This window comes from Pleurodeles waltl, chromosome 5 (assembly GCF_031143425.1).
Source record: "Pleurodeles waltl isolate 20211129_DDA chromosome 5, aPleWal1.hap1.20221129, whole genome shotgun sequence".
NCBI lineage: Eukaryota > Metazoa > Chordata > Amphibia > Caudata > Salamandridae > Pleurodeles > Pleurodeles waltl.
In genome coordinates, this window is record NC_090444.1 from 1,180,730,390 (window position 1) to 1,180,744,621 (window position 14,232).

General features: G+C 43.6%; 1 long non-coding RNA gene across 2 annotated transcripts in view; it reads right to left on the reverse strand.

The window, feature by feature from the left end:
• LOC138297369 (uncharacterized) overlaps nt 1-11,675 on the reverse strand; it is a 130,145-nt gene extending 118,470 nt beyond the window's left edge. The window contains exon 1 of one of the 2 annotated variants that reach the window (XR_011204061.1): nt 11,599-11,675. This is a non-coding gene — a long non-coding RNA (uncharacterized lncRNA). Of the gene's footprint in view, nt 1-11,066; nt 11,327-11,598 lie in introns of those variants that run through there. The other variant, XR_011204060.1, reaches the window with a different exon arrangement.
• Nucleotides 11,676-14,232: the final 2,557 nt, after the last annotated feature.

Genomic DNA, 14,232 nt, shown 5'->3' on the forward strand with positions numbered 1-14,232 from the left:
CCGCCACCTTCCCGGGGGTGGAAACACGCCGAGAGCAATGCCTTTCCTCAAAAAACCCAAGACGGACCTAAAGAACCTCAAGAACTTCGGGCCTATCTCCCTGCTCCCCTTCCCGGCAAAAGTAATTGAGAAAGCCGTCAACAGACAACTTACCCGTTTTCTAGAGGAGAACTACACCATGGACCCTTCCCAATCCGGATTCCGCAGCAACCACAACACCGAAACCGCCCTCATCGCCTCCACCGACGACATCAGAACCATACTGGACAGCGGCGCAACCGCGGCCCTCATCCTCCTGGACCTCCTGGACCTCTCGCCGCGTTCGACACTGTCTGCCACCACACCTACACTCATGCTTCTGCAATACTGGAATCCACGACAGACAGAGCCCTGGACTGGGTCACCTCCTTTCTCACCGGCAGAACCCATTCCGCTCGGAGGCCACCGAAATCATCTGCAGCGTATCCCAGGGTTCGTCTCTCAGCCCAACCCTCTCCAACTTCTACATGGCCCGCTCGCTAACATCGCCCGATCCCACAACCTCAACATCATCTCATACGCCGGCAAACAGCTGATCCTCTCCTCTCCACCAAGACCTACCTCCACGAAGGAATGAAGGCCACCGCCGAATGGATGAAGAGCAGCTGCCTCAAACTCAATTCTGACAAGACGGAAGTCCTCATCTTCGGCTCCACCCCCTCCGCATGGGATGACTCCTGGTGGCCTGCCACATTAGTAACCGCTCTGACTCCCACCGACCACGCACGTAACCTAGGATTAATCTTGGACCCCTCACTATCCATGACCCAGCAAGTCAACGCCATCTCCTCCTACTGCTTCAACACCCTCTGCATGCTCCGTAAGATCTACAAATGGATACCCACTGAAACCAGAAGAAGAGTCACCCAAGCCCTCAGAAGCAGCAAACTGGACTACAGCAATGTCCTCTACGCAGGAACCACGGCCAAACTCCAGAAGAGGTTGCAACGCATTCAGAACACCTCCGCACACCTCATCCTGGACATCCCCCGCCACTGCCACATCACAGACCACCTGAAAAACCTGCACTGGCTCCCAGTCAACAAAAGAATCCCCTTCAAACTCTTCACCCACGCTCACAAAGCACTGCCCAACACCGGACCAGAATACCTCAACAGACAACTCTCCTTCTACACCCCGACCCGGCATCTCCGCTCCACTGACCTCGCCCACGCAACTGTCCCACACGTCCACAGAACTACAACCGACGGTAGATCATTCTCGCACCTCGCCGCCAAAAGGTGGAACACTCTTCCCACCCACCTGCGCCAGACCAAAGACCTTACCTTCAGGAAGCGTCTCAAGACCTGGCTGTTCGAGCAGTAGCAGCACCTCGCCCCTCCACCCACCTTCTCCCCCCTAACCTCCTCCGCTTGAGACCCTCACGGGTGAGTAGTGCGCTTTACAAATCCCTGATTGACCTGGGTGAACTTATTATATATGGAACCCAGGGTGAGTACTGGACAGGTAGTGTCCAATGCGTTCGCCATAGAGAGAGGAACAAGGCATGCCCACTGTGCCCACTCCTCTTCGTCCTGGCCATGAAGCCATTGGAGATGTATCTGAGGAAGAAACTGCAGGTTTAGGGTATATGAGTGGGAGAAATTATGCATATTGTGTTGATGTATGCAGACGATACCCTTCTGTATATGAAAGACCCAGCAAGGTCAGAGCTGTACCGCCTTCACCTTATGGCGGACTTTGGAGGAGTGTCAGGCCTACACGTCAACAGCCACAAGACATGGCTCTTACCTCTGGCGTCCCTGTCTCACCAAGAGGTGGCTGGTCTCACATAGGTGAGGCTGCCTTGGGAGTCAGTGCAATCCCACTACATGGGGATGCAGATAACCCATGACCAATGACGGCAGTACGAGCTTAATATGGGTTGAGGTGTAGACGGTCTCACAGCCTCTGTGAAATTTTGGAATACTCTGCCACCACGTCATGGTTTTGCTGCCCAGATGTCTATACGTTTAGTAAAACTCGTTCTTTGTCCTAGCAAACTCCTTATTAAGGCAGCTAAATGGACAGTTGGTGTCCATGGTGTGGGCACACAAGCGTAGCAGGGTTCAACTGGAGGTCCTTAAACCAGACCTATTAGACAGTGGGCTGGGGCTCCCGGATCTCCAGTTGTACTACCTGGCTAGATTCCTTCAGTATGAAACACTATGGTGCGACAATGGCCCTAACTGGAAGAGGCTCCTGAAGGGACTAGTGATGGACGGAGCCCCTCCTAAACTGTTTTTTTGTTTTAGGGTGCGGGGCAGAAAGGTGGGTTGCAGGGTGCTGGAAGGCACCCCCTTCATAGTGATCCTGGTCGTACAGGCATGGGAAAAATGGTCACGTGTCCTGAAACGTGCTCTGTACGCTAAGCTTCTTCCCATATGGTGGCTGCAGCACTTCCTGCATATTTGCGCTTCAATGGACGTATTGCATTGGTTAGATGAAGGTTGTAAGAGGGCAGGTGATCTGTTTCTGAACGACTCTTGTGACGTTAGCAGAGCCTAGGATGCTTTTTGGGATAGGACAATTCTTACAACACGAATGTATCTCGTACGGTCCATGACTGTCCGCTTCCCTGAAGAGCCGAGTGAATCCCATGTCCTGATGGTCATGCTGGATCCATGCTCGCACAGGGGCCCGATTTCCTCGTTGTATGGTGCCTTGATGGAAGATAGGCGGACGGACAGCTGGAATGGGGACCTTGATGTCCCACTCATGGACAGAGAATGGAAGCGCACTAGGGCACTCAAGCAAGAAACTGCCAGTAACGCTTGGTTTAAGCGACAAAGTGTTGTTACCTCCACAGAGCCTACTGGATGCTGCAACTGCTACATAAGGTTTATCCAACACGGTCAGCAACGTGACCCCAGCAGATTTCATTCATATTACATGGACATGCTGTACATTGGGAGCCTTTTGGGCAGGGTACTGCAGGAAGTAAACCAAACAACAGGTGTTCAGACTGAGCTGATGATATACCATTGTCTACTGGGCCTTTTACCGTTCCAAAGGGAAGGTAGAAAGATGTGTTATAAGTTTGCCCAGCTGGGGCTAGTGCTTGCCAGGTGTTGCATCGCTATTTATTGGGCACGTTCTGCACCACTGATGCAGGGCAAGTGGAGAAATAATCTACTAGAGTGGGCGGTGGCTGAAGAATGTCGGCTTCAAATTTTGCACAAGGATGAAAACGTGGAAAGGGACTTGGAGTTGTGGGGTGCAATTGTGGACCAAAAGGAAGAGAACCGAGGGGACATGAAGGATGGTTCAGCTCACAGCGCGCCTTTGGCTTTGCAGGTGGCTCTCCAGGAAGTGGGTACAGACCCAGAGGTGCTCTAGCTTGGTAGGGTGACTCTCACCCCCCACACCGATAAGCACTAGTGGAGCTTTGTAGCAAGACTGAGTTGAAAAAGCTGAGAGTGCGAGTGCTGGATATCTGGTGGCACCCCTCCTCCGTCAGCTTGTTTAAAAATGTACACCCTTCAGTTATCACAAGTGTTTGTGTGCCTGATGCCCCTCCCCACCCGAACGCCTGCCTGGTGGCCCTCCCATCCCCCACCCTCCTTCCCAGCAGTAGTCACGAGATGACATACATTGAGTGTGCCTTTTTGAGGACCCTTTGCAGGTTGGAGGGACACTATGCTGCAGATATGTATTTACTTTATTGTTACGGGTTTCTGCCCGGAGACTGGAGGAAAAAAAAAAAAAGTTCAAGATGGCCATCTATATTTGCATACATACGCATGCACAGGTGGCCATCTTGATGTTAGTCGAAAGTGCATCTGTACAGTCGCGCATCCATGGATGACTATCTTATATTGCCATGAAGTTTAACAGTAACCATTCATAGACAGATGCACACACCCAGGCATTCACTATTTTTGGGGTTGGGGGCAGGGGGAGTTGCATGGTAGGTGGACATTTTTTTTATGGATTTCGAATATCGTTTGGAATAAAGACCAGGAAACTCCAGAAACCTACATTGCCACCCTCAGCTGTTGCAGCACTGGATATGTGGTCCTGCTAGAGGAAGAGGGCAACCTGGTAATATTTAGTGAGACTCTACATGACCCTAGCAATATTACAAGAAAAAAAAATTGCCCTGCCCATTCTGGCACTGAAGAAAACTATTTTAAGGACAGCGAAGGGTTCTACAGTGGGCCCATTTAGGAGTGTCATTTTATAGCATTTACCTTATACCACAATTCCCCACCATTCTGTGTGTTGGTACTGACTGTCAATCATATATGTAAATCCACATCCTGAAGGTGCTAGGAAGATTTTCAAATGACTCCCAAAAAACACCCAGCAAACCACCACACACACCCCGGTCACAAGCACCACTGGCTCCCCTTTCACAAATAAGCGCAATTCAACCCCTTACCCATACTTTCAAGGTATTACATAACACTTACCTAGCATGTAACAACAATTGCATCTGCTTTCACAAACGTTCCAGATACCTCCACTCATCTGGGCCTCTACTTGCACAAGTCGCTTGTATATAGAAAACCAGATCCAGTGGTCAAGCCTTCCCCTTTATCCCTTCTGAAGCATGGAACGACCTGCTGCTACACATAAGAGCCTCTTACTTACTTATGGAATCCTGCAAAGAAGCAGAGGACCTGGCTTTTCAAGTAGACCACTAGGACCTAGGTGGACATAGTCAACCCTGCTCCGTACCAAGATACCCTCCTGGGTGACAGTGTACTCCACAAATATGCATAATATAACATAACAGAGGCAACAGCCAGTTTTATGTCTGGGCTAGTGTCCCATATACTCCCTCTTCAGTGCTGTTCTCAGGTGTTAAAATCAGGGTGCAAGACAAATGTCTCATGCTTAATACCAACAAGACCGAATTTAACATCTTTGGGCAGAAAGTTTGGTCACTACTGGAGAATAGGGTCTTGGCTCCCCTTTTGGGTAGTCGAGGTTATGATGGCCCAAACAAAACATACAACTCTTGGCTTTAATTGTTGGTGACAGTGAGCTTATACAAGACTATGCCACCACAGCTGTTGCAGCACAGGATATGTGGCACTGCTAGAGGAAGAGGGTAACCTGGTAATATTTAGTGAGACTCTGCATGACCCTAGCAATATTACAAGAACAAAAAAAAATGTCCTGCCCATTCTGGCACTGAAGAAAACTATTTTAAGGACAGTGGGGAGTTCTACAGTGGGCCCATTTAGGAGTGTCCTTTTATAGCATTTACCTTATATCACAATTCCCCACCATTCTGTGTGTTGGTACTGACTGTCAATCGTATATGTAAATCCACACCCTGAAGGTGCTAGGAAGTTTTTCAAATGACTCCCAAAGAACACCCAGCAAACCACCACACACACCCTGGTCAGAAGAACCACTGGCTCCCCTTTCACAAATAAGTGCAATTCAACCCCTTACCCATACTTTCAAGGTATTACATAACACTTGCCTAGCATGTAACAACAATTGTATCTGCTTTCACAAACGTTCAAGATACCTCCACTCGTCTGAGCCTCTACTTGCACATATTGCTTGTATATAGAAAACCAGATCCAGTGCTCGAGCCTTCCCCTTTATCACTTCTGAAGCATGGAACGACCTGCCGTTACACATAAGAGCCTCCTCCTTACTTATGGAATCCTGCAAAGAAGCGGAGGACCTGGCTTTTCAAGTAGACCACTAGGATAGGTCCTAGTGGTCTACTTGAAAAGCCAGGTCCTCCGCTTCTCCACCTAGGACATAGTCACATCTGCTCCGTACCAAGATACCCTCCTGGGTATTTGTGTATTGCACAAATCTGCATAATAAAACATAACAGAGGCAACAGCCAGTTTTATGTCTGGGCTAGTGTCCCATATACTCCCTCTTCGGTGCTGTTCTCAGGTGTTAAAATCAGGGTGCAAGACAAATATATCATGCTTACTACCAACATGACCGAATTTAACATCTTTGGGCAGAAGGTTTGGTCACTACTGGAGAATATGGTTTGGCTCCCCTTTTGTGTAGTCGAGGTTATGATGGCCCAAACAAAAAATACAATTATTGGCTTTAATAGTTGATGACAGTGAGCTTATACAAGAGTAGTTCAGCAATGCACCTATGTTTTAACTTATTCAGCATCAGACTGAAAAAGATTCTGATTTGCTCCACCTCAGTCACATCCATAAGATGATAGATGGCTTTAGTCTTGGTGGATGGAGCACTTGGTCATGGTTGAAAGGCATATTTGAAGGATTAAGATTTAATATATCAATGATTGTTTTGGTGGTCCTTGTCAGCCTTATTTTGTTGAATGCCCCTGGCAAAGTCTGTATGTGCTCTATTAATCATGTCACCACAAAGAGAGAACTCCCTCTCTTTTTCCCCTCGCATTCCCTGAAGCTCATGACTTAGACCTGGCTGAGAAATTCGACCAAGCCTCACTGAAGTTTGTTAGTGATGAGGTGCCCCAGAAAGTGAAATGTTTGATGATAAAGTTCAGAACAGTGGTGCATGACTATTATTAGGCATTTCTTGGTGCAATCCCATTCTAAACAGCACCACAATCTGCACTGACTTCCAGTACAGAGAAGACGTACTTTTAAGGCGATATGTAGCTGTCACAAGGAATTCTGGGGTAAAGGTAATGCATTCATTAGGACTAATGTTACTCCTTACTGGTTCCCTTGCACTCGTTGTTCCTCCTCGAGTACTCAACTCACTTTTCCGAAGATAGAAGAAAGCCTGAACTGGTGGAAGATCAGTTAACTATTGTTCTGCCAGACTTTGGACAAACTCCCTTAGAATATTAGACCAGAATCTAATTACCTGGTCTTCATGAAAAAAATAGGTTGTTGTTATGGAACTAATCCCCACAGCTATACTTCTTCATCGCCATAACACCCAAGTTTGGCTAGTCGGTGCGTTTTATAAATTTGTCATTCATTCGTTCACATGCCAAGGAATGTCAGTAGATCTGTCATAAGGCGGGAGAGTTTCCCGATAGGAGATCTGCCCTACTACTACAGCAGGAGCTTTAGGTTTATTCCTTTCAGACATTTTGGAAAGCAAGTGTAGTAGAGCTGAGGGTCATGGGTTCTTTCCAGAAACTGGTGGAAGTCCTGATGTAACTGGGCAGCCGATATGGGTGTGGGCTTCTGCTAAGTAATATGTTCGTTGTGGGGTTTCCAAAGGGGTCCAGGTTTTGAACATAAATAAAATAGGGTACTTTTGATTTCAGAATGTATGTGCACTCTGGACAACTAATGAGATCACAAGGGCAGGTCAAATTCCAACTACAAGAAGAAACACTTTCACCCCATGAGTTCCCATGGAAATTTTTCACTGTGGGTAAAGGAAGCTTTTATTTCCGTAGATTGATAACCCGTAGCTAAGCTTATCCTCAGGGAGTACGTCAGACTAGAACTGATGACGTGCGGCGGGCAGCAGGCAGGAGGACACCAGGTTGGTGAGAATTCAGTACCTGAGAAAGAATGATTCTATAAAGGGATATACCTATGACTTTAATGCTTTCTGAATCTTGAATAACCCAGGCTCCCTAAGCAAGGTGAATGGGAAGTTGCTGTTGCGAAAGACACTGAAAAACAGCCTGATCAGCAGACCTGGATCTCCTTACCTTTGGGACCTGAAGAAGTCACTAATGCTGAGACCTGAGCACTCAGGAGTGTTAGACTCAGACTACAGGGGTTCATGTATTAGGGTGAGATATTTAAGGATCAACCTTTGCTTAACAGGGAGCCAGAATAATGAGGATAAAGTGGGGGTTATACATGGTGTGTTTTATTTCCATGTAGGTTCTCATAACATATGTTATATTCCTAAGCATTTTCCAGTATCACTGTATAAAGACAAGACAGGTGTTTTTTATGTCATAATTGACCCAAAGCCCCTTCTGGCTCGTTACTTCTGATCACTAACTCGGGCAGAGATTAATAATGCTTCTTTCAACACCGTGTAACAAAGGCTCCATGTAATGGAATGCATTTTGTCCAAGCAATGCCAAACCTTCAGTGAATGTGTTCACTGAAAGTTACTGGAAGCATTAAGGACAAAACTTGGTCAACATGTATAAAAACTAAAAATTATGCCCATCTATTAAATACTCGGTGCTACAGCATGGAACATGAACACAAAAAAATGCTTCACAGAACTTAGCCTGCAGTTTGTGAATGGTGGTATATAATTATAACAGGTTGGAAGCAGCATGCAAATAACTCTCACGGTACCTCCATATCGCAAAGTTAAACTGTAACGCAGGTAATAAGAGAAACATTATTTCTGATGGAAATCTACATAAGCGAACAATCCTCGATGGAGGCAAATACATTTAGACATGAGTAAGGACATCAACTTGTTTTCTTTGAAATTTCAACAAAAAATATTTTTCATAATTTTATGGTTAACCAAATTAAACTTTGTTTCATTTCAAGGATAAGAACATGACTTTTTAAAGATGTAGATTATGAGTACTAAAAAAAAAAAAGTGAATTAAAAACACCAACTACAGAACTACCTACCAGAACAGAGGGGACATTTAATAAGAGTTATGACTCATACCCAATGTCTGAGAAGGAGTACAAACCACGACATGATCAATTAAAGAAGAGGGGTAGGAATCCAGGAATGGATTAGTGTGCAATAAGCAGAAATGTAGAGTCTATCAAATTATGTAGTAGCGTACATGGCACTTGAATTGATGGTCAATGAATCATGCGAGCAAGAAATTACTCTAGGCACAGACACAGGCCAGACCGCAAAGTACGCAATGAAAAGGGATAATTAAGCTGTGTGTGCAAAAAAAGGTTGTATTTGCACAGGAATAGCGATAAAACACAAGTGAGAGGCAAACACGAGCAGGTTTTTGATATAACAAGCATATAATTGTGTTAAAGCTTTGCCCATACTGGCGATGACTGAAGTACTTTACATTAAAGAACTCCTACACTTAGTGGCAAACAGCAAAACTTGACAGCCAGTAACAGAGTAGTAGACTGGAGATTGGGTATTTTGATATCTTCTTACTTTCACATTGTTTGTATTCTTTGAAATATTCAGAGATACTTTTGTGTGTGTGTGGTCTTGTATACTGATCAGTTACTAGTTACACTGTGAATGTGTGTGTGGTCTTGTATACTGATCAGTTACTAGTTACACTGTGAATGTGCATAAACCTCTGTTTAAGTGTTTTGAGACTCTTTAGCCTAGTATGAGCTATATAAAAATGCCCAACAAATTGTGGGTTCTGGAGATGTCTGGGTCGAAATCAATCACATGTTGATGATGGTATTTAAGTTGGTGGGATACAGGCTAGTAAAGGTATTAAAAATGTTTATGACACAAAATAGAGACTGGCATATTTTTAACACACACATGTATTTAAAATCACAAACTATGTAAACAATATATTATTATTATTTTTTTACAAATACTAAACGTATAGCACATGGATATGAGAATATTATACGTTCCATATACACACATTTATATACACAAACATGGACAAATAGGACGATAAGTAGAGAAAGAATATCCAAATTAATTATCATTTATATATAAAAACAGAAATGTATTTCTGTGACTGCTTCTTCCAAAGACTGGATGAAGGTTATTCTAGTGAGAATACTGTGAACATGGTAAGCATATTTCAATCAGTTCTCTCACATACAGAGTTGTTTGTAACACAGTGTCCCTACTGCTTTCCCGTTTGCATGGAAGATTGGTAAAGTGTTATTGTTTAGCTTACTTCAATAATCCTCTCAAAACATGCAATTATAAGTACTAATCTAAAAAGCTAATGCTATGCAAATACACATCTTCCCCCTCTGTGGATCTGGCAAGTGCTCGGTGTTTACAGCTCATAAAGGAGATTTTGCAAGCTTTAAAGCTAAAATTGAGGAGCAGAAAAATACAGATCAAATAAGGCAACAACTGTTATAGAACATAAATATTAAAAGATGCAACAAATAAATAACTTTTTGTCTTTACGTTATGAAAACCCTGTCAATATTTGTATGAGTTACTCTGGTTGATGAAGGATCACGGAACTCTGTTTAATGGCATAGCAGTTTAAAAGAAATGGTTTTACCCATGTCCATGACATTTAAGTGCTGACAGTTTCGAAATTTTGTAATGCAGATGGACAATGTACATCTGAAACTAATACATTACTGCGGTGACAACAAATGTGTTACATTACATGTACGAAATATAAGGTGTATTTTTAAACCATGTTACAAAAACGCAATGCAGAGGAAAGCAGAGCCTTCAAGTTAAGTGGCCGTTCTAATAGGTGGTTAAAAATTGTGGATCAGATACAGGTCAACTCTGGGTGCTATTTTAAATGTCATTTAAAAAAGTCTTGTTTAAGCGTTACCAGCCAATAGCACACGTTATTTATTACGTGGTATTCATAAAACAACAATATTCAGAACACGTTTGTAAAATAGGTCCCGAGCATTGTTTTAGAATCACCATACCACTCAAAGAAGATGTAAATATTTTCGGAGCTTTTTCGAAGACAAACACATAGCATTCTTCAAAAATGTGACACTGAAGCATATCCTAATTACAAATTTTAAGTCGGCTCAGCACAACGTCTTTCGCAAGAACACGTGCGGTTCAAATTATTATCGGCTTGTGGTATGGCAGGCCTCTGCATAATTTAGCTTTTGTTTAAGCAGGGGAAATGGAAATGAGCGGCTTGAAAACGAGCTGCCTAACCTTTACTCCAGCCCCTGACATTTGACCTTTATTTTTAATGATCCTGTACGTCAATCCACGCTCTCCGCGAGCCGAGTTTCAGATGCATTTCCCATCCCTTCCATGGAGTTCGTGCTGAAAGGGTACAGTTGGATCTGTGTGTCCTCAGAACACATGTTCGAATCCTGGCGGGGACCATGGGCTTTTTATCATGCCAGTGTAGATAAAACAATAAGCAACTTCAATAAGAGAATAATACTAAATGCACCTATGTAAATTATTTTGGCTAAACCAGCTACTTAAAAGAGAAATTATTCAAATGTTTTAAATGCACTTACCCTGGTTCGGTTGAACCCTTAGAACGCACTGATTCGTGGAGGGTCATCGAACACTGGTCTCACCAATATGAAATTAAAGCGGGGCAAAGCTATCTCACGATCCTCCCTCATCTCGGGTGTCTGTTCACGGATGTTATTTCAGCTGTGACATGACTGGTGCATGATCACATGCCATGGGGCGACTGCGGAGAAGAGCTTAACCTGTATAGAATGCCTCACACCAGGCTGTATCAGGTTTGCCCTGACGCCAAATGTTTCTATTCCTGGTATCCATGAATTAGCGGGCCTGGGCGCTATAAATAGGGCGCTGCAGTCCATCTTTCTATAGGCAGCGGGCGGCGGCTGATACTGAAGACAGTGGCTCGCAGTTTATATATAATTCGGTTGGATGTGTTGAGGCTGAATTAGAACATGTGGTTTCCAGATAACTGTTTGGTAATGAGAGATGACTCTTACCCAGCGGAGCTATAAATAAAATAAAAAATATATAAAGTCAGCAACGAAATGTTATTGAGCGCTTTTCATGGATTACCTATTGCCCGCCGGACACGCTATCTGAGTAGTACTACTGCCCCCTGCTGGCTGCCGTGCAGAGGCACGTGGCGCCACCGATGACCAGCTCTCCTCTACAGTGGAAGTAAATACTGCACGCGTAATACGCCCAGCCAGAGGGAAGAGGCGCTCTGTACTTTACAGCCCACGCTCGACTGGGTGCAACGCACCAGCTGCTGCCCACTAAGGCGGGGCGGCTGCGGAGGGGCGTGCAATATGAGTCCGCCCGCCCCTGGGGGTGTCTATGTGAGAGGAAGCCTCCCTGTGGGATGAGGAAAGAAGCGAACCAATCCGAAGCAGAGGCTGCGGACGCGCCAATAGGAGCGGGAGACGAGTTTCTCCGGGACCAACCGTTGGCGAGCGGAGGGTTGTGAGGCGGCCGCTGCTGCGCACGCACGTTTTCTTTTTAACGCTCAACGTGTTATTATTGCGGCTGGTGGTGATTGTGAACTTGTGTGTTGGAAAAATAGACCAGCTGTACCTGGCTGCAGTGTTCCGTCTATTGGTCGAATGACCATATCTTTCCACTGCAAAGCATCGTGATTGAGCGTTGCGTTCTCGCATTTAAGTAATTGGAACTGCAAAAAGTGTGTAGTAAACAGTGCTGGAATGTGAAACACTTAAATGCGAAACCGTACATTAGGAGTCAGAGTGTGCAAACAAAAAAGGGGTGAAATCACAAAGGGCAGAGTCATGAAAAGAAGTGTGACAGTCTACTTATTCATTTTAGATTTTGAAAACTGCGACGAAGACGTTGCCTATCGGCAGAAATACATAACTGACAGAAAATCTTTTCCTATTAAACTTGTTGCAAGGTATGTATGTCGACAAGGCACCTGCCGTAGAGAGCTTTGTGTGCCTTGTAAATCTCAGGGAATCATAATAAAGATAAGATAACTGGTAGTTAGTGTAGTTGCTGGAGAGATCTGTTTCTCTAGTCACAGTTTGACTTATAAGTAGCATAGAGGGTTAATGTGTTTCCTACAAAGCACAATATGTAAAGTGCAGATGACATTTTTGTTTTATGCAGATAAAGTAAGTAGGTTATTGCTTTTCACACAGATCATTTTATCACTTGAAGTTCATAAATTCCAATTCTTGTAATATAGCACAGTGAGCTGTGAACTGGCATCAAGGACTTTCATGCGCCCAAGCAGGGATTGTTTCAGTTACGTTTTCAGTTTTCCGTTCTTCAGGGCTAGCTAACTCTTGCTTCCTCTGGTTAGTGGATCTTTGACATTGGCTGAGATTAATCAGGAGCTGTTCATTACATTAAATTATAATCTCTAGTCCATTTCAGTCGATATTGAGAGTCCGGTATGAGTTAAAGGGTTTTATTAATAACATATTTCAGTATTTCATCTTTATTAGAATCATCATATAAACTAATCAATATCAGTCATTAGTTTTGTCAGTAATCAAATATGTAATAATTAATAAATCCTCATGAATGCATTAAGCATGTTCCATAAAGTAAATGAATTCCTGTTCTAGGAATGAGAAGGAAATAAGGTGCCAGTCTCAAAAACCCATAAAGAGCTCTGAGTTTGAGAGAAAACAAAAAGCATAAAGCTGCAGCATCAAAAGCCAGTTTAATAATTCAATAATAAATCAAAGCAGAACGTCTCACAAAGAGAGGTTTGAATAACTGTAGAGTCTCATGCAAATGGCAAATAGGATGGTGAAAAGAGGTAAGGACAAGTAAGATGAAAACCTATTCTAGGAATATGCAGTATTATAGACAGACAGAATCAATGTTACAAATTCAAGTGGTTTCTTTTTTCTTCAGTTCACCAATCAGCTTTTGATGTGCTCATGGAAATGCATTCACTTCCTATCTTCTCACAGAAGCACAATAATCTTCAGACAGCAACCTCTAAGACCACAACAATGTTTATTCGAGTAACTACCTTATTCAGTTTCCTATGATTCATCTCCCCATACCAGACTACATTTCCACATGTGAATCTTCATATCTAACCTTCTAAATGACAAGTCTGTTCATTAGCTAGCAGTGTTCTTTTTCGAAGTAGAAACATCTGTATAAAAGAAAGGAACACATTTTGCACAACAACTATTCATTGTGAAAAATAAGTCTTCCAAAAGGTCAAGATCAGGCCTTGTGTCTTCTCCACATTTGTTTTAGTTTAGTTCACTTAAAACATGTCAGTGTCGAAATATTCCAGGCCAAGCATGCGTAAGTATGATTGCCTACTACAATTTTGCATTTATTCACGTTTGAAGCATTATTTGCTTTGCACACTATTTCAGCATTATATTTTTTTGTCAAACTAGTTTTTATTGATTTGAAAGTCAAAACATAAATCATGGAATATTGTTGGGAATTGGCTCACATTAGCAAATTGAAAAGGCACTTATTTTTTACAGCAAGTTATTCCATCCAGTGCTCTGCATCATGCATAGACAGCTCAAACATTTCCAGAAACAAAGAAAATAGCTTCAAACTAAACAAAACCTAATAAGGGTGCAGGGTGCCTTTATGGCCTAGTAGGTAGTAGAGTGTGTTGGCGGGTAGGGAAGTGAATCTTCGTAATCCTGTAGCAGGCTTTGGTGGAGAAGGGGTGGCAGTCTGGAACGCAGAAGCAAAGGAGGA